Here is a 21,619-nt window from a genome sequence, read left to right on the forward strand (position 1 = left end):
TTAGATCCCTTGTCAGGTAACTAAGATCCCACATGCCACAGAATAGCTAAGTCTGCATGCTGCAACTACTGAAGCTCGTGTGCTCTGGAGCCTGTGCCACAGCTGGAGAGTCTGTGCAGTAACAAAAGATCCCGCATGCCACAACTGAGACCTGATGCAGCCAATTAAATAGGCAGATTAAAAAATTGAGATTTAGTTGGTGTAAAGTATTTGGGCTTCCCTTGTGGCTCAGCTAGTAAAGAATCTGCCCACAATGCAGGAGACCTGGATTCGATCCCTGGGTTGGGAAGATCCCCTGGAGAAGGGAAAGGCTACCCACTCCAGTATTTGGGCCTGGAGAATTCCAAGTCCATGGGGTCGCAAAGAGTTGGACACGACTAAGCAACTTTCACTTACTTGCTCACTTACTGGTGTAAAATATAAGTTTCAGGTGCACAACAAAATGATTCACAGTTTTTAAAGATTATATTATACTTATAAAATATTGGCTATATTCCCTGTGTTGTGCAATATACTTGTAGCTTATTTTATACATTTTGTAGTTTGTAGCTCTTAGTCCCCTACCATTATCTTGCCTGACCCTGCTTCCTTCTTTCCACCAGTGACCACTAGTTCTGTACATCTGTGAGTCTGTTTCTTTTTTGTTGTATTTGCTAGTTTGTTGTATTCTTTATGTTTTACTTATAAAGGAAACCATACATCATTTGTCTTTCTCTGTCTGGCTTATTTCACTTAGCATAATGCCCTGTTGGTCTGTCCATGCTGTCACAAATGGCAAGATTTCATTTTTTCTTTTATGGCTGAGTAATAGTCCATTATATGTATACCACATCTTTATCTATTCATCTGTTCATGGGCCTTTAAATTGCTCCTGTATCTTGGCTATTGTAAATAATGCAATAATGAACATAGGGATGCATACGTCTTTTCTATCTCATGGTTTTCCTTTCTTTGAATAAATACCTAGGACTGGAATTGTTAGATCATGTGGTAGTTCTTTTTTTTTTTTTTTTTTAACTTTTGAGGAATCTCTATACTGTTTTCCATAGTGGCCAATCAGTGTTCTTCCTGCTTTTTAAAGAGTACAGAAATGAGTAAAACACAGGCACTGCCTTTAAAGAACTTGCAAATTTGAGATTTGAACTCAGGTCATCCACTTTCAGAATCTATGTTTTTAAAGTGTATGTAACATACATAACTTCTCAAAGGATGAATCAGTGAGTATCAGCCTAGAAAATTACTTTGAAAGCAGTTTCTTTTTGTTTCTATTGCAGACTAGTACTTGAAGTATAAGAGTAAAAAGAACGGGGACTGCTATGAATATTGCTATAAATCAATTTAACTTTTATCTTTTTTTCAATTTTAGGTTGAATAATGGAATTTTCAAAAGACTTTTGCCATGAAAACTTAGAATTAAGTACAAGTCTTTCAGAATTTATTCACTTTTTGATTATTTTAAGGACAGAAAACCTTTCAATAAGCAATTCTTAAACTGTATTTGAAATTGAAATGGTCAACAGAGGTAAAAAATCATATTGTCATAAAAATTCCAAAAACTTAATCTCTAAGTTTCTTTTGATGATCTTTATTAAAACTTATTTCTTTATTCTTTCCCTGTTGCCTCTTCTCCTGAAAGATATTTGTCTGGATGCCCCAGAAGTGTTGAGATAATAGCAGATTATTTTTTATATATACTACCTTTCAAAGAGTTACATAAAATGAATTAAAAGCAAATGCTAGATATGAACAAGGAAATGTTAAGAGTTCTCCTATGGGTGTGTTGCACCGATTCAGAGGTGTTATGAACCGCACCCACTCATGCTACTGTCCGATCATACTTAGATGTCACAGTTAATTCCTGTAGAGATTATACTGGATTTTACCAACTGTTACATAAACTTTAAACTGATGAATACAGTGAATTGTTAGCTTAGTCTCCTTGTAGATGCTGCCTTAAAATTTTATTGGCCCTTCCTTTTTCTTTGTTTGTTTTATACCATCACTTCTGGAATGTTATTTTATTTGCTACCAACATTCATGCTCTGCGTTCATGGCTATTCTCTTCATTATTTTATTTTACAAATCTGTTCATTCATTCATTTATTCAACAAACTTAATGGACACTTGCCATGTATCAGGCATTCTGCTAGTGTATTAAGCTATAATCATTATCTTCTTCAAGGTGCTTCCAATCTACTTGGCATCCTGGACACTAGAAATTATCTTGATTGATTTTCTCTTGTTCTTCCTACATTGTTGAGCATTATTTCAATTTAGAGACTCTGATCATTATGCAATTTATTACTGTGATTTTTGAACTTAACACTATCTCAGCCAAGTGTTAACTACTATACTACATTGCTGTAGAATACTCTGTAAGTTTCTTCAATGTCCACTTACCCTTTCCCCCCTGCTGATAGAATTTCAATTTTGTCCAGGTGTTTTCAACTTTCATGTGACTTGAATGAAGGCCATCCCCATCTCTAGCAAGGATAATTCTAGGTTGATCAGAGCCCATGGTCTTCAAAGTGTGGTTTGCAGACCTCTAAAGGTCTCCAAGACTCTTTGAGAGGACCTAAAAGGCCAAAAACTATTTTGATGATTATACTAAGAAGTTACAGTATTTGTGTTTTTTAAATTTAAAGTTGTTGACATTTGATGATGATGCAAAAGTTGCAGAGGATAATACTGCTAAAACCTTAGCACAAATAAGGAAAACCACTTGGACAAAAGGTATAAGCTGAACTAGTCACATTTGTCATAAGTGCCATGTTTTACTTGAAAGAATTATTTATAGACTATGGTTATTTAGACATAGATATTTGGCAAATATTTTCTCAAAAATATCATGTAAGAGAAGACAACTATTTGTTGACCATGATAAAATTTGAGCTTTTAAAAATTAGAATTTGGAAATACTGTAAACTTGATAAAGACTTTTCTCATAAGGTTGGTAGTAGGTGGTATCAATTGATGTGAGTTTTTGCTATTGTATAATGAAATGTGTCAACATTTAGAAGATTTGCATAACTCAATGAATCAGTATTTTCCAAATCATCAATGCGTGATATTAGAAAATTACACAAGTGTAAATATCCATTCAAAATATAATATACATAAAGAGCTATTTAACAGAATATCAATTTACTTGATTTGTGATGTTTTCTAAATCAGTGGATGTTTAAAAACTATTTCTAAAATTTCAATAAAATCAGAATCACTTAATTTAAATACCAATTAACAAATATTTGATTTTATTAGTGTCTTTTCATTAAAATACTCAAGAAACCCTGTTAATAAACAGTAAACTGTTTCTTAGAAGCTATAATTGGCTTGCATTTTAATCATTCATCCCTTAATACCCAGGAAAGAATTTTTTGTTGATGTTATGTTTGCTAAACAAACTTATGGGTGATGTGAGAAATAGTTTAAAAAACTTGAAAGAAGAGGTAGACCAAGGGAGGGATATAGTATTAGATTAACTCTTCTTAGTTATCTATCAGGAATCAATATTTGCTACTTCTCTAAAATAACTAATTTTGGTAGTTTGATATATGTTCACATACACACATAGATATATACACTAAAACATTATTGGCATAATGGGTTAGGAAGACAATTTATAGTATAGCAAAATAAATATTTTGAAAATTAAATATTTTGTAATTTATTACGATTAAACTTCTATTGGAGAAAGAAATTTAGTAAAGTAGCAACTTGGGAGTGTTTTTTGAAGTAGTCTGTAGTCACACACTAGTAAAGTAATGCTCAAAATTCTCCAAGCCAGGCTTCAGCAATATGTGAACCATGAACTTCCAGATGTTCAAGCTGGTTTTAGAAAGGGCAGAGGAACCAGAGATCAAATTGCCAACATCCGCTGGATCATGGAAAAAGCAAGAGAGTTCCAGAAAAACATCTATTTCTGCTTTATTGACTATGTCAAAGCCTTTGACTGTGTGGATCACAATAAACTGTGGAAAATTCTGAAAGAGATGGGAATACCAGACCACCTGACCTGCCTCTTGAGAAACCTATATGCAGGTCAGGAAGCAACAGTTAGAACTGGACATGGAACAACAGACTTGTTCCAAATAGGAAAAGGAGTACGTCAAGGCTGTATATTGTCACCCTGCTTATTTAACTTCTATGCAGAGTACATTATGAGAAACGCTGGGCTGGAAGAAGCACAAGCTGGAATCAAGATTGCCGGGAGAAATATCAATAACCTCAGATATGCAAATGATACCACCCTTATGGCAGAAAGTGAAGAGGAACTAAAAAGCCTCCTGATTAAAGTGAAAGAGGAGAGTGAAAAAGTAGGCTTAAAGCTCAACATTCAGAAAACAAAGATCATGGCATCTGTTCCCATCACTTCATGGGAAATAGATGGGGAAACAGTGGAAACAGTGTCAGACTTTATTTTTGGGGGCTCCAAAATCACTGCAGATGGTGACTGCAGCCATGAAATTAAAAGACGCTTACTCCTTGGAAGAAAAGTTATGACCAACCTAGAGAGCATACTCAAAAGCAGAGACATTCCTTTGCCAACAAAGGTCCGTCTAGTCAAGGCTATGGTTTTTCCTGTGGTCATGTATGGATGTGAGAGTTGGACTGTGAAGAAGGCTGAGCACCAAAGAATTGATGCTTTTGAACTGTGGTGTTGGAGAAGACTCTTGAGAGTCCCTTGGACTGCAAGGAGATCCAACTAGTCCATTCTGAAGGAGATCAGCCCTGGGATTTCTTTGGAAGGAATGATGCTAAAGCTGAAACTCCAGTACTTTGGCCACCTCATGCGAAGAGTTGACTCATTGGAAAAGACTCTGATGCTGTGAGGGATTGGGGGCAAGAGGAGAAGGGGAAGACAGAGAATAAGATGGCTGGATGGCATCACTGACTCGATGGACATGAGTCTGAGTGAACTTCGGGAGTTGGTGATGGACAGGGAGGCCTGGCATGCTGTGATTCATGGGGTCGCAAAGGGTTGGACACTACTGAGCAACTGAACTGAACTGAACTGATAGGCATCCAGGAGACCAGAGTTTGAGGTTTATATATGCTACTAATTTACTTTGTACAAACTGTGTCAACTTGTATAACCTCTAGCTCCTCATTTATAACATAAATTTATATCTATCTTTAAGAATTCCCATGGAAATTACATGGGATTGTATATACTATTTGTATATACAAAAGAAAGTGAAAGTGAAAATTGCTCGGTTGTGTCCAACTCTTTGTGACCCCATGGGCTATACAGTTCATGGAATTCTCCAGGCCCGAATATTGGAGTGGGTAGCCTTTCCCTTCTCCAGGGGATCTTCCCAATCTAGGGATTGAACCCCGATCTCCCGCATTGCAGGCAGATTCTTTACCAGCTGAGCCAAAAGGGAAGCCTGTATATACAAAATACTATTCAAATAGAAAGTGTTATTATTTAGAATATTAAATAGGATGTTCAGTACCACAAGTCTACCCTGTACAATAAAGCTAAGAAGTCAGGTGTGGACCTTGGTCTATGAAGAGAACTCACTACTGGGAAGTCATATGACTTATTTTTGAAATGTTACTGATACATTCATGCCGGAAGTAACACATTTTCTGTTATCTACTCCAGTAATGCACATGCTAAACAGATCTTTTACCTAACGTTAAGGTCCAAAGTCTCCAACCATAAAACAAAATGTTCTTTGTGTAAATACTAATTGTTCTATATAGAGATAAAATCTGCAGGAGAAGTCTTTCTTGTGGTGGGCTTTAACTAGCTGAGCTAACTGGCTGGGCTCATGATCATGAGGTAGTTCTCTTGCCATTTTTTTCCCGCTGATAGTTTGGAAGTTATATGCTGTATTTCTATTTGTTTACTGTTTCCCCTAAAAATTTTAATATGCATATTTGTCTTAACAAAGTTCAAAGTTAATCAGATTATCTTTTCTTTTCAGATTAAACAAGGACCTTAGTAAACTTGAATTCCAATCCTTCTTTCTCATTTATATTATCCTTCTCATATATCTTAATTCCACATATTTATTTATTTAGTTTAAATTTATTTATTTAGGCCGTCTTTATTGCTGTGCAGGGACTTTCTCTAACTCGGGGAGCATGGACTACTCTCTAGTTGCCTTCCTCAGACTTCTCATTGTGGTGGCTTCTCTTGTTGTGGAGCACAAGATCTAGGGCACGTGAGCTTTGGTAGTTGCTGCTCATGGGCTATAGAGCTCAGGCTCAGTAGCTGTGGCACACAGGCTTAGTTGTATTGCTTTGAGTATGAAAATTTAAATTATCTCTTCCAATCCATGAGTATGGAATATTTTTCCATTTATTTGTGTCTTCTTCAATTTCATCAATGTCTTATAGTTTTCAGTCTACTGTTGTTTTATAGTAAGTCTTGAAATCAGACAATGTGAGTCCCCAACTTTGTTCTTCCTTTAAAGAAAAAAAATTTTTTTTTATTCTTGTTTCTTTCAATTTCCAAGTTTTAGAATTTTCTTCTCACTTTCTACCAAAAAACCTAGTGAGATCTTGTTAAACTTATAGATAAGTTTTGAGAAAAATTTCATCTTAACAATATTGAGTCTTCCGGTACATAAATATGATTTATTGCTCAATTTTATTTAGGTCATCTAACTTCTCTCAATATATTTTGTAGTTTGCAGTGTACAAGTTTTTTTTTTTTTTTTTTTACAATTATTGTCATATTATCTCTATAAAGTGCATGTGCTTCGTCACTCAGTCATGTCCAACACTTTGTGACCCTTGGACTATAGCCGGTGAGGTTCCTCTGTCCATCGGATTCTCCAGTCAAGAAAACTGGAGTGGGTTGCCATTTTCTTCCTCCAGGCTATTGTTATAAATGGCACTTAAATTTTTTTCAGGTGTTGTGCTAGTGTATAGAAGTAAACAAGGAGAGACAAGAAGGCCTTCTTCAATGAACAATGCAAAGAAATAGAGGAAACCAACAGAAAGGGAAACACGAGATCTCTTCAAGAAAATCAGAGTTATCAAAGGAATATTTCAGGCAAAGATGTGCACAGTAAAGGACAGAAGTGGTAAAGACCTAATAGAAGCAGAAGAGATCAAGAAGAGATGGAAAGAATACACTGAAGAACTGTACAAAAGAGATCTTAATGACCCAGATTACCATGATGGTGTGATCACTCACTTAGAGCCAGACATTCTGGAGTGTGAAGTCAAGTGGGCCTTAGGAAGCACTGCTGCCAATAAAGCTAGTGGAGAGATGGAATTCCAGCAGAGCTATTTAAAATCCTAAAAGATGATGCTAGTAAAGTGCTGCATTCAATATGTCAGCAAATATGGAAAACCCAGCAGTGGCCACAGGACTGGAAAAGGTCAATCTTCATCCCAGTTCTCAAGAAGGGCAGTACTAAAAAAATGTTCAAACTACCAGACAATTGCACTCATCTCCCATGCTAGTAAGATTATACTCAAAATTCTCCAAGCTAGGCTTCAGCAGTACATGAACCAAGAGCTTCCAGATGTTCAAGTTGTTTTTAGAAAGTGCAGAGGAACCAGATTTCAAGTTGCCAGTATTCGCTCGATCACAGAGAAAGCAAGGGCCTTCCAGAAAAACATCTACCTCTGCTTCATTGACTATGCTAAAGCCTTTCAGTGTGTGGATAACAACAAACTGTGGAAAACTCTTAAAAAGATGGGGACACCAGACCATCTTACCTGTCTCCTGAGAAACCTGTGTGTGGGTCAAACAGCATCAGTTAGAACCTTATGTGGAACAACTGACTGGTTCAAAATTGAGGAAGGGGTATGACAAGGCTATTTATTGTCACCCTGTTTATTTAACTTATATGCAGAGCACATCATGTGAAATGCCAGGCTGGATGAATTACAAGTTAGAATCAAGATCTGGGAGAAATATCAACAGCCTCAGATATGCAGATGATACCACGCTAATGACAGAAAGCCAATGGGAACTGAAGAGCCTCTTGATGAGGCTGAAAGAAGAGAGTGAAAAAGCTAGCTTAAAACTCAGTATTAACAAACTAAGATCATGACATCTGGTCGCATTCAGTTCAGTTCAGTCGCTCAGTTGTGTCCGACTCTTTGCGACCTCATGAATCGCAGCACACCAGGCCTCCCTGTCCATCACCAACTCCTGGAGTTCACTCAGACTCACGTCCATTGAGTCAGTGATGCCATCCAGCCATCTCATCCTCTGTCATCCCCTTCTCCGCCTGCCCCCAATCCTTCCCAACATCAGAGTCTTTTCCAATGAGTCAACTTTTCGCACGAGGTGGCCAAAGTACTGGAGTTTCAGCTTTAGCATCATTCCTTCCAAAGAAATCCCAGGGCTCATCTCCTTCAGAATGGACTGGTTGGATCTCCTTGCAGTCCAAGGGACTCTCAAGAGTCTTCTCCAACACCACAGTCCAAAAGCATCAATTCTTCAGCGCTCAGCCTTCTTCACAGTCCAACTCTCATATCCATACATGACCACAGGAAAAACCATAGCCTTGACTAGATGGACCTTTGTTGGCAAAGTAATGTTAGGGAGGCTTATGTCAGATGTAAGAGGGAAATACATTTGGAAGCTAGATTCATTATGAAGAGTGGAGAGTTGTATGCAGAAGAGAATTCTCTCTTCTGCCTGAGAGTGGTAGAGACAGTCAGGGATGGCAGTAGAGGTGGCGTTTTAAAAGAGAAACATCTTCAGGACAGAAGAGGGAGCCTGAAGGTGGTAGAATTAGAAATGAGGACACCACTTTCTGAAGATAAGATAAGACAAATATCTGACAACCAAGAAGAGACACCAGATCTGCTGGTGCTTTCATCTTCATTTCCTGGCCTCCAGAACAGTGAAAAATAAATTTATTTTGTTTAAGACACCCAGTCACATAGAGGAGTAGGATGGGAGGGGGAAGGGAGACCCAAAAGGTAGGGGATAATTATGTTTGATTCACATTGTTGCTTGGCAGAAACCAGCACAACATTGTAAAGCATGTGCATGCATGCTAAGTCACTTCAGTCATGTCTGACTCTGTGCTACCCTATGGGCTGCAGCCCACCAGGCTCCTCTGTCCATGGGATTCTCCAGTCAAGAATACTGGCGTGGGTTGCCATTCCCTCCTACAGGGGATCTTTCTGACCCAGGGATCAAACCTGTGTCTCTTACATCTTCTGCATTGGCAGACAGGTTCTTTACCACTAGTCCCACCTGGGAAGCCCTTGTAAAGCAAGTATCCTCTAATTAAAAAGAAAAATAAATAGAAATGGAGAAGGACAAAAGGGGTATGGTATTCTGATAAAGATACAGAGATATAAAGCAGCATAGACTTTTGGGAAGACTGAAAGTCTGATTAAAAGTGTGAGATCACTAAGATGGTATAGATAGGGAAGTGGAGGCAAGGTCAGCATAGTGGAAGGCCTGGCACTCATTTATCAAATATTTTGTTCCTTTTGTCCTCTATGCCTAGGAAAATTTATGTGATGTCATAGTCTCTGCTTTTGTGGCATGAGACTTTATTTTTTAAAACAATTTAAGAGCTATTTTCATTTTGTGTGTTACTTTGGGGCCAGTGTTGTAGACATATTGGGGAAGGTAGGATGAAGACAGAGGCCTGTTAGAGAGCATCTGTATCCAGGAGATAACTGTGGATGCTGAACTGAGGCTGCATTACTGAAAGTGAGATGGGGAGAGACTAAGGTTAAGGGGGTGTTTATGATAAGACTTGTTAATTGATTGGATGCAAAGTGTGGGGGAATTGGAGAGTCAAGCAATTTCTTCCTGGTTTCTGATTTAGGTGACTGGGTGGTGAAATATTTTTCTTTCTCTGAGATAAGATATTTAGAAGGAAATATAGGTGAAGAGAGATGGGAATAGCAGACCACCTGATCTGCCTCTTGAGAAATCTGTATGCAGGTCAGGAAGCAAAAGTTAGAACTGGACATGGAAAAACAGACCGGTTCCCAGTAGGGAAAGGAGTACGTCAAGGCTGTATATTGTCACCCTGCTTATTTAACTAATATGCAGAGTACATCATGAGAAATGCTGGACTGGACGAAGCACAAAAAATTAATTAGAAACAAATAGTATTTGACTAAGTATTTTACTAAAATGCTATTGTAGATACAGAAGCTTTAAGACAACTTTATGGCTTATGGAATAATATAATACAATTTGTAGTGAATACTTTTTCATATGTCAGCTCTAAGAGTAGGGCTACTGCATGAACATATACAGATTACTCTTTGTGAAACTCCATGGGTGCCATTTAAGAAATTATTTGAATGGATCCTTTTAGAGTTGTGTATATGGTGGTCCTAGATAAAATTTAGGGTTATGTGGAAACAGAAGACAGAAATAGGAGGAAATGCAGCCAGCACAAGGAATGAAGCCAGAAGGAGAGGGTGATGGTAGGAGGGCTGATGGGAGATTAAGTCGAGGACTTGCCAAGAAATCTAGCATGGAAAATGATTGGACCTCTTGTAGATGGGAGAATGTATGATAGGAAAGTGAAAACAGATGTTATCTGCAAGAGGGACGTGTGACAGTAACTTCCCTGTCAGACAGTAAGAGTTTGATGTCTAGGGAATGGGTCTGGATATCAGTTGGTTTGTGACCATAAGTTTATGCAGCTGTGATCACTGTGAAATCAGTTTATTGAGCAGTGTTATCTTTTTGATACATAAGCATGGAAAAGTAATGTTTTTCAGTATCTATAATGAGCTGTGTTCCATTGTTTCCCTTATCTAATTGGGTAGTAATTTCTATTACATCGTAGTCCAGTTCTATTAGCATTGTCAGTTTTGAGTATTCATCTGGTTTTGGTTTGATGGTTAACACACAAACCTATTCATTTTAAGACATGTGTCTTTTATTTGAGTTTCAGATTTCCTCTTTCCCTTCCTCTAACTCAGGTCAGACTTCTGTCTCTGACTTGAATAGGGAAGAAAGGAGTATAGAGCCTCAGTCTCAATTGACTGCTTCTCCCTTTTTTTAGACAGCATATTAAAAAGCAGAGACATCACTTTGTCAACAAAGGTCCGTCTAGTCAAGGCTATGGTTTTTTCAGTGGTCATGTATGGGTGTGAGAGTTGGAATATAAAGAAAACTGAGCACAGAAGAATTGAGGCTTTTGAACTGTGGTGTTGGAAAAGACTCTTGAGAGTCCCTTGGACTGCAAGGAGATCCAATCAGTCTATCCTAAAGGAGACCAGTCCTGGGTGTTCATTGGAAGGACCGATGTTGAAGCTGAAACTCCAATACTTTTGCCACCTGATGCAAAGAGGCGACTCATTTGAAAAGACCCTGATGTTGGGAAAGATTGAAGGCAGGAGGAGATGGGGACAACAGAGGATGAGATGGTTGGATGGCATCACTGACTCAATGGACATGGGTTTGGGTTGACTCCGGTAGTTGGTGATGGACAGGGAGGCCTGGCGTGCTGTAGTGCAAAGAGTCAGATACGACTGAGCAAACAAACTGAATGTAAAAAAAACTATTAAAAATTCCATCATATGGAGGCTAAACAATACGCTTCTGAATAACCAACAGATCACAGAAGAAATCAGAAAAGAAACCAAAATATGCATCTGTTCAGTTCACTTCAGTCGCTCAGTCATGTCTGACACTTTGCGACCCCATGAATCGCAGCACACCAGGCTTCCCTGTCCATCACCAAATCCCAGAGTTCACCCAAACTTACGTTCATTGAGTCAGTGATGCCATTCATCCATCTCATCCTCTGTTGTCCCCTCTTCTCCTGCCCTCAATCTTTCCCAGCATCAGGGTCTTCTTAAATGAGTCAGCTCTTCGTATCAGGTGGCCAAAGTATTGGAGTTTCAGCTTCAACATCAGACCCTCTAATGAACACCCAGGACTGATCTCCTTTAGGATGGACTGGTTGGATCTCCTTGCAGTCCAAGGGACTCTCAAGAGTCTTCTCCAACACCACAGTTCAAAAGCATCAATTCTTCGGTGCTCAGCCTTCTTCACAGTCCAACTCTCACATCCATACATGACCACTGGAAAAACCATAGGCTTGACTAGACGGACCTTTGTTGGCAAAGTAATATCTCTGCTTTTTAAATATGCTATCTAGGTTGGTCATAACTTTCCTTCCAAGGAGTAAGCATCTTTTAATTTCATGGCTTCAGTCATCATCTGCAGTGATTTTGGAGCCCCCCAAAATAAAGTCTGACAGTGTTTCCACTGTTTCCCCATCTATTTCCCATGAAGTGATGGGAACAGATGCCATGATCTTTGTTTTCTGAATGTTGAGCTTTAAGCCAACTTTTTCACTCTCCTCTTTCACTTTCATCAAGAGGCTTTTTAGTTCCTCTTCACTTTCTGCCATAAGGGTGGTGTCATCTGCATATCTGAGGTTATTGATATTTCTCCCAGAAATCTTGATTCCAGCTTGTGCTTCCTCCAGCCGAGCTTTTCTCATGATGTACTCTGCATATAAATTAAATAAGCAAAGTGATAATATACAGCCTTGACCTACCCCTTTTCCTATTTGGAACCAGTCTGTTGTTCCATGTCCAGTTCTAACCATTGCTTCCTGACTTGCATATAGGTTTCTCAAGAGGCAGGTCAGATGGTCTGGTGTTCCCATGTCTTTCAGAATTTTCCAACACCGAAATCAGATTGATTATATTCTTTGCAGCCAAAGATGGAGAAACTCTATACAGTCAGCAAAAAAAAAGACCTAGACCCAACTGTGGCTCAGATCATGAACTCCTTATTGCCAAATTCAAACTTAAATTGAAGAAAGTAGGGAAAACCACTAGACCATTCAGGTATGACCTAAATCAAATCACTTATGATTATACAGTGGAAGTGAGAAATAGATTTAAGAGACTAGATCTGATAAACAGAGTACCTGATGAACTATGGACAGAGGTTCATTACATTGTACAGGAGACAGGGATCAAGACCTTCCCCTGGAAAAGAAATGCAAAAAAGCAAAATGGCTGTCTGAGGAGGCCTTACAAATAGCTGTGAAAAGAAGAGAAGCTAAAAGCAAAGGAGAAAAGGAAAGTTATTCCCATTTGGGTGCAGAGTTCCAAAGAATAGCAAAGAGAGATAAGAAAGCCATCCTCAGCGATCAGTGCAAGGAAATAGAGGAAAATATGCATAGAAACGAATGAAAATGAAAACACAACACAAACCTATGGGACACTGTAAAAGCAGTGCTAAGGGCAAGGTTCATAGCAATAGAGGCTTACCTCAGGAAAAAGAAAAAAGTCAATAAATAACATTACACCTAAAGCAACTAGAAAAGGAAGAAATGAAGAACCCAAGGATTAGTAAAAGAAAAAAAAATCTTAAAAATTAGGGCAGAAATAAATACAAAGGTAACAAAAGAGACCATAGCAAAAATTGACAAAGCTAAAAGCTGGTTCTTTGAGAAGATAAATGAAATTGACAAACCATTAGCCAGACTTATCAAGAAACAAAGGGAGAAGAATCAAATCAACAAAATTAGAAATAAAAATGGAGAAATCACAACAGACAACACAGAAATACAAAGGATCATAAGAGACTACTGTCAGCAACTATATGCCAATAAAATGGACAACTTGGAAGAAATGGACAAATTCTTAGAAAAGTACAACTTTCCAAAACTGAACCAGGAAGAAATAGAAAATCTTAACGGACCCATCATGGGCACGGAAATTGAAACTGTAATCAGAAATCTTCCAGCAAACCAAAGCCCAGGTCCAGATGGCTTCTCAGCTGAATTCTACCAAAAATTTAGAGAAGAGCTAACACCTATCTTACTCAAACTCTTCCAGAAAATTGTAGAGGAAGGTAAACTTCCAAACTCATTCTATGAGGCCACCATCACCCTAATACCAAAACCAGAGAAAGATGTCACACAAAAAAGAAAACTACAGGCCAATATCACTGATGAACATAGATGCAAAAATCCTTAACAAAATTCTAGCAAACAGAATCCAATAACATATAAAAAGATCATAGGTCATGACCAAGTGGGCTTTATCCCAGGGATGCAAGGATTCTTCAATATCCGCAAATCAATCAATGTGATACACCACATTAACAAAAACCATATGATTATATCAATGGATGCAGAGAAAGCCTTTGACAAAATTCAACATCCATTTATGATAAAAACCCTCCAGAAAGCAAGAATAGAAGGAACATACCTCAACATAATAAAAGCTATATATGACAAACCCACAGCAAACATTATCCTCAATGGTGAAAAACTGAAAGCATTTCCCCTAAAGTCATGAACAAGACAAGGTGCCCACTCTCACCACTACTATTCAACACTGTTTTCGAAGTTTTGGCCACAGCAATCAGAGCAGTAAAAGAAATGAAAGGAATCCAGATTGGAAAAGAAGAAGTAAACCTCTCACTGTTTGTGGATGGCATGATCCTCTACATAGAAAACCCTAAAGACTCCACCAGAAAATTACTAGAGCTAATCAATGAATATAGTAAAGTTGCAGGATATAAAATTAACCCACAGAAGTCCCTTTCATTCCTACACACTAACAATGAGAAAACATAAAGAGAAATTAAGGAAACAATTTCATTCACCATTGCAATGAAAAGAATAAAATACTTAGGAATATATCTACCTAAAGAAACAAAAGACCTATATATAGAAAACTGTAAAACACTGGTGAAAGAAATAAAAGAGGACGCAAATAGATGTAGAAGTATACAATGTTCATGGATCAGAAGAATCAATATAGTGAAAGTGAGTATACTACCCAAAGCAATCTATAGATTCAATGCAATCCTTATTAAGCTACCAACGGTATTTTTCACAGAGCTAGAACAAATAATTTCACAATTTGTATGGAAATACAAAAAACCTCGAATAGCCAAAGCAATCTTGAGAAAGAAGAATGGAACTGGAGGAATCAACCTGCCTGACTTCAAGTTCTACTACAAAGCTACTGTCATCAAGACAGTATGGTACTAGCACAAAGACAGAAATAGAGATCAATGGAACAAAATAGAAAGCCCAGAGATAAACCCACACACCTATGCACACCTTATCTTTGACAAAGGAGGCAAGAATATACAATGGAGAAAAGACAGTCTCTTTAACAAGTGGTGCTGGGAAAACTGGTCAACCGCTTGTAAAAGAATGAAACTAAAACACTTTCTAACACCAAATACAAAAATAAACTCAAAATGGATTAAAGATCTAAATGTAAGACCAGAAACTATAAAACTCCTAGAGGAAAACATAGGCAAAACACTCTCCAACATAAATCACAGCAGGATCCTCTATGACCCACCTTCCAGAGTAATGGAAATAAAAGCAAAAATAAATGGGACCTAATTAAAATTAAAAGTTTTGCACAACAAAGGAAACTCTAAGCAAGGTGAAAAGACAGCCTTCTGAATGGGAGAAAATAATGGCAAATGAAGCAATTGACAAAGAATTAATCTCAAAAATATACAAGCAACTCCTGCAGCTCAATTCCAGAAAAATAAACGACCCAATCAAAAAATGGACCAAAGAACTAAATAGACATTTCTCCAAAGAAGACATACAGATGGCTAACAAACACATGAAAAGATGCTCAACATCACTCATTATCAGAGAAATGCAAATCAAAACCACAATGAGGTACCATCTCATGCCGGTCAGAATGGATGCTATCCAAAAATCTACAAACAATAAATGCTGGAGAAGGTGTGGAGAAAAGGGAACCCTGTCCTTCTGTTGGTGGGAATGCACACCAGTACAGCCACTATGAAGAACAGTATTGAGATTCCTTTAAAAAAATGGAAATAAAACTGCCATATGACCCAGCAATCCCACTGCTGGGGCATACACACTGAGGAAATCAGAATTGAAAGAGACACGTGTATTCCAATGTTCATCACAGCACTGTTTATAATACCCAGGACACGGAAGCAACCTAGATGTCCATCAGCAGACGAATGGATAAAGAAAGCTGTGGTACATATACGCAATGGAATATTACTCAGCTATGAAATAGAATGCATTTGAATCAGTTCTAATGAGGTGGATGAAACTGGAGCCTATTATACAGAGTGAAGTAAGTAAGAAAGGAAAACGCCAATACAGTATACTAACAAATATATATAGAATTTAGAAAGATGGTAACAATAACCCTATACATGGGACAGTGAAAGAGGCACAGATGTATAGAACGGTCTTTTGGACTTTGTGGGAGAAGGCAAGGGTGGGATGATCTGAGAGAATAGCTTTAAAATATGTATATTATCATATGTGAAACAGATCACCAGTCCAGGTTTGATGCATGATACAGGGTGCTCAGGACTGGTGCACTGGGATGACCCAGAGGGATGGGATAGGGAGGGAAGTGGGAGGGGTTTCAGGATGGGAAACACATGTACACCCATGGCTGATTCACGTCAATTTATGGCAAAACCCACTACAATATTATAAAGTAATTAGCCTCCGATTAAAATAAATAAATTTTTAAAAGCTGAAAAAAATTAAAGTAATTGTTGATTATTATTATATAGTTATTTCTATTTTATTCTTATTAATTATGGTTTTATTATCTATTTATTGTTCATCTAAGACAGGGTTCTCACAATTCCACATAAGGACATTCTTTGCTCTCCCACAATTGTCACCATTGCCTACCTTCCATGTTTCAATTGGCTTTGAAGGCAACATGGAGAAGATTGAGCTACATTTCCCAGAAACCACAAGACTTTGGTTTGAGTTGGTCAAATAAATACATGTTAAAATTTGGAAGGCATAAGTAAAACAACAGCCATAACTGTCTGAAGGGAGAGGTGACAGGAGACAGTAAGAAAGAAAACAGATGGAAATGGGCTGGCACCCTTACTCTTCCCTACTCCATGTCCAACTCTTCTTCCTGAATGCTGGCTTTGCTTACCTATCATGATCCCCGACCCACAAAAAGACACTTAGTGAAGAACTCATACAGGTGGTAGCTGTACAGTGGCCACAGGCTGCCACAGACTTTGACACCATGCCCTCACAGCCCCACTTTATTAATAGTTCCTGGCCTTGCTTAGCTTCTAACATTCAACATCAAAATCTAACTCCAGTGCTTCAGGAAACACTGTTAGTAACTTTTCTTAACTCTCCAACTCTTTCTTCAGTTCTTTACTTCCCCAATTAACTCTTATAATAACTTCCCTAGTGTATAATATTCATAGTAGTTCTGTTTTCTTGATGGAACTCTGATATCTTTATTGGTTGTTTTGGCTATTAATGTATACCAAACTATCCCCAAACTTAGTGGTTTGAAACAACCAATTTATTATTTTCATGATTTTGTGGGTTGACTGGACTAACTTAGGTAGCTCTTCTGGTCTTACTTGAAGTCTGGTAATTATGAATGGAATCATCTAGAGGGTTGACTTGGAATCAGAAATAGTTAGGTTGTTTCTTTCTGCCTATAGTCTTGGAACCTCTCGATCAGCATAGCTGGATTTTATACATGGGCTCCCAAGAACACAAAAATGGAAGCTTTCATAATTCCTGCTACATCCTGCTAATTAAAGCAAGTTGTTGGACCAGCCTAGACCCAATTTATGAAGGGACTACACAAAGGCATAAATAAGAGGTCTTATGAATCTTTGAAAACAGTTTCCAAACTCCAAAGCTAGTTTTGGAAACTAGCTACTATACTTTTTTGTTTGACCTCACTTTCATGTTAATTCAAGACGTGCTTTGTGCTTTTCTGAATCTAATTTTAGGCTTCTGTTATGGTGAGTGTTCATCAGACACTATGGTTTGGGTCCCACCATCTGCATGTGCTCTGTTAGGTGACTCTGAGCTGCAACTCCTGTCATCACTAGCAACATGAATTAGGAGCACAGAAAGGTAGTTCCCTTGTGACTGGTTTGGAAGGATTGTGAATATATACCACCCCTCAGTTTTATATCTTTGGACAGATTCCTGAAAGTAGATAAAGTATACTTTGTGGCACTGCTGATTGCCCACCTCCAGGGGAAGTAGTCAGTTGTATTTGTTTGTTTGTTTGTTTTTCATTCAGAAACTCTGAAGTCATTTGAGACTCTGAGGTTGGTTCTAAGGCTGCCCGGGTTCACATAGGGCTGTCTCTTTTCCTGTACTTGGGAAAACCTATATTTATTTTCTGTAGCTAGGTTCCTTCCCAGAAAAAATAGTCCTAAGGTTCCCTTTCCAAACTTCGTATTTTTTGTGATTAACTACATCAAATATTAGATCATGAATGTTGCTGTATGGCTGTAATGGAAAACCTGTACAGAGATTCCATATTACATGTGTTATTACTAGTTTAACCTGGATTGTACCTAGAGCTGGCTTAGTGGACATAAGTCCTTTGCACTTGTACAGAGCCCCAAGCTTAGAAGGCCCTGCCCTTTGTTTAGTGCTTTGTTGTTGCTATCTTGAATTTCATAATTGTTTTTCAACTGAGGCCCTCTCATTCTCATTTTACTCTGGGCCTTACAAGTTACACTGGTAATATTAACTACACCACTGGTTGCCAACAGAGAACTTCAAGCTTTTATCATCTTCTTTGTAATAGTTCAATTATTCTACACTTACCCCTCTCAGACCTCCTCCACATTTACCTGTTTATTCAAAACCACTAGCACTGGTTGACTTGGTGCCAGCTCACCGGAGGAACAGAGTGCCCACAGATTTTCTGCCTCAACAGCTCAGGCAGGCCCAAACATGCCTATATGCAGAGCTCATGTTCCACTGAGTGTCATGAGTGTAAATCAGAACATCTCACTGAGGACTTCCCACTTTCCTCTAATTTTAGATTTCTGCACTTCTCATTTGAACCACAGCACCCTTCTTGTCAATCCTGCCACTCAGACCAAAGGAATTATGCCAGGTCAAAGTCTGGTCTGTGTTTGAAGATTGTTAAGGATGACCCCCAAGCTCATCTTATTTGGCTTGCATTTTGGTTTGCTTCCAAATCAATGAATTGTTGTTTAGTGGCTGTCATATTCAACTCTTTTGTAACGCCATGGACTGTAGCCTACCAGGTTCCTCTGTTCGTGAGGTTTCCCAGGCAAGAATATTGGAGTGTGTTGCCATTTCCTTCTTCAGGGGAGTCTTCTCAGCCCAGGAATTGAATCCTCATCTCTTGCATTGGCAGGTGATTCTTACTGCTGAGCCACCTGGGAAGCCCAAATAAGGAGGCAAATGATGGATGGTCACCTTCGTATCTCTCCAGTCCTCAGGGAGCTGAATTTTGGTGGTAAAATTCCCTTTGCAACGTGAGAAGAAAGAAACAATAAGCCTATAAACTTGGACTGATAAGTCTACCTACTCTCTTGAAGCCAAATTCTTTTAGCATCATGGTAGACCATACTTTTATATTGTTTTATTAGTTTTTTCTTCATTGTTAGGACCTTTGTAGGCATGGCCATTGCCTGCTACTTAAATCTGCTTTCTTCAAGCTACACTCTCTAATTGATTTAATCATTGCTATGGTTTTAATCCATCTATATGCTGACAACCATAAAATGTGTATCTCTCAGTTCAGTTCAGTTCAGTTCAGTCACTCAGTTGTGTCCAACACTTGGTGACCCCATGAATCGCAGCACGCCAGGCCTCCCTGTCCATCACCAAATCCCAGAGTTCACTCAGACTCACGTCCATCGAGTCAGTGATGCCATCCAGCCATCTCATCCTCTGTTGTCCCCTTCTCCTCCTGCCCCCAATCCCTCCCAGCATCAGAGTCTTTTCCAATGAGTCAACTCTTCACATGAGGTGGCCAAAGTACTGGAGTTTCAGCTTTAGCATCATTCCTTCCAAAGAAATCCCAGGGCTCATCTCCTTCAGAATGGACTGGTTGGATCTCCTTGCAGTCCAAGGGACTCTCAAGAGTCTTCTCCAACACCACAGTTCAAAAGCATCAATTCTTTGGTGCTCAGCCTTCTTCACAGTCCAACTCTCACATCCATACATGACCACAGGAAAAACCATAGCTTTGACTAGATGGACCTTTGTTGGCAAAGTAATGTCTCTGCTTTTGAGTATGCTCTCTAGGTTGGTCATAACTTTTCTTCCAAGGAGTAAGCGTCTTTTAATTTCATGGCTGCAGTCACCATCTGCAGTGATTTTATGTGATACTGTTATTTGACATTTATTCACAATCTACCTAAATGTAAACATTCAAACTCAGCTCTTTATTCCTTTTATTAAAATCCTCTTTTCCCAAATCTTCCTCATCTCAGTAAATGACACTTCTGTTTGCCCATAGTTTCAGTTAGAAACATGGGACTCATCCTCACATTCACTCCTCTTTATCTCCCCCATACAGTCCGTGACCATATCTTCTCTATTCCACTTAACTTTATTTTCAGTATGTTCATTTTCCCCTATCGTTCTTCTTTAAGCCAAAATCATTTCAAACCCAGGACAATTGCTGTAGCTTTCTCATAGGACATTTCCTCTCATGTATTGTAGATTCCCTTTTTACACAGAAACCAGAGAACTGTTTTGAAATGTAAATTAGAGTACACTTATAGATCATCTATTTAATTTATATGCAGAATACATCATGAGAAACACCGGACTGGAAGAAACACAAGCTGGAATCAAGATTGCCAGGAGAAATATCAATAACCTCATTTATGCAGATGACACCACCCTTATGGCAGAAAGTGAAGAGGAACTCAAAAGCCTCTTGATGAAAGTGGAGAGTGAAAAAGTTGGTTTAAAGTTCAACATTCAGAAAATGAAGATCATGGCATCTGGTCCCACCACTTCATGGGAAATAGATGGGGAAACAGTGGAAACAGTGTCAGACTTTATTTTTCTGGCCTCCAAAATCACTACAGATGGTGACTGCAGCCATGAAATTAAAAGACGCTTACTCCTTGGAAGGAAAGTTATGTCCAACCTAGATAGCATATTCAAAAGCAGAGACATTACTTTGCCAACAAAGGTTCGTCTAGTCAAGGCTATGGTTTTTCCTGTGGTCATGTATGGATGTGAGAGTTGGACTGTGAAGAAGGCCGTGCACCGAAGAATTGATGCTTTTGAACTGTGGTGTTGGAGAAGACTCTCGAGAGTCCCTTGGACTGCAAGGAGATCGAACCAGTCCATTCTGAAGGAGATGAGCCCTGGGATTTCTTTGGAAAGAATGATGCTAAAGCTGAAACTCCAGTACTTTGGCCACATCATGCGAAGAGTTGACTCATTGGAAAAGACTCTGATGCTGGGAGGGATTGGGGGCAGGAGGAGAAGGGGATGACAGAGGATGAGATGGCTGGATGGCATCACTGACTCAATGGACGTGAGTCTGAGTGAACTCCGGGAGTTGGTGAGGGACAGGGAGGCCTGGCATGCTGGGATTCATGGGGTCACAGAGTCAGACACGACTGAGCACTGAACTGAACTGAACACACCTCAACTATAAAATGAGCTCTTTGGAGAACATGACTGCATCCTGGGAAGAGAGAACTGAACTGATAGATCATCAACGACTTCTTCTACACTTAGAATGAAACTCAGACTTTCTTCCATAAGCCTCCTCAGGCCCTTCAGAATCCAGTGGAGAGTGTATCTTGAGCATCATTTTTGAGATTAATCAAATGTGGGTTTTGAAATCCAAGTCCATCTCAGGCTCTATGACTCTAAATGATGGAAAAAATATTTTAAAAACATTTATTTTT

At 38.7% G+C, this 21,619-nt stretch overlaps 1 protein-coding gene across 1 annotated transcript in view; it reads left to right on the forward strand.

Moving 5' to 3' along the window:
* Positions 1-21,619, forward strand: part of ODF2L (outer dense fiber of sperm tails 2 like) — a 393,421-nt gene that overhangs the window by 67,910 nt on the left and 303,892 nt on the right. The gene's annotated exons all lie outside the window — the stretch shown is intronic.

This window comes from Bos javanicus, chromosome 3 (assembly GCF_032452875.1).
Source record: "Bos javanicus breed banteng chromosome 3, ARS-OSU_banteng_1.0, whole genome shotgun sequence".
Classification (NCBI taxonomy): Eukaryota; Metazoa; Chordata; class Mammalia; order Artiodactyla; family Bovidae; genus Bos; species Bos javanicus.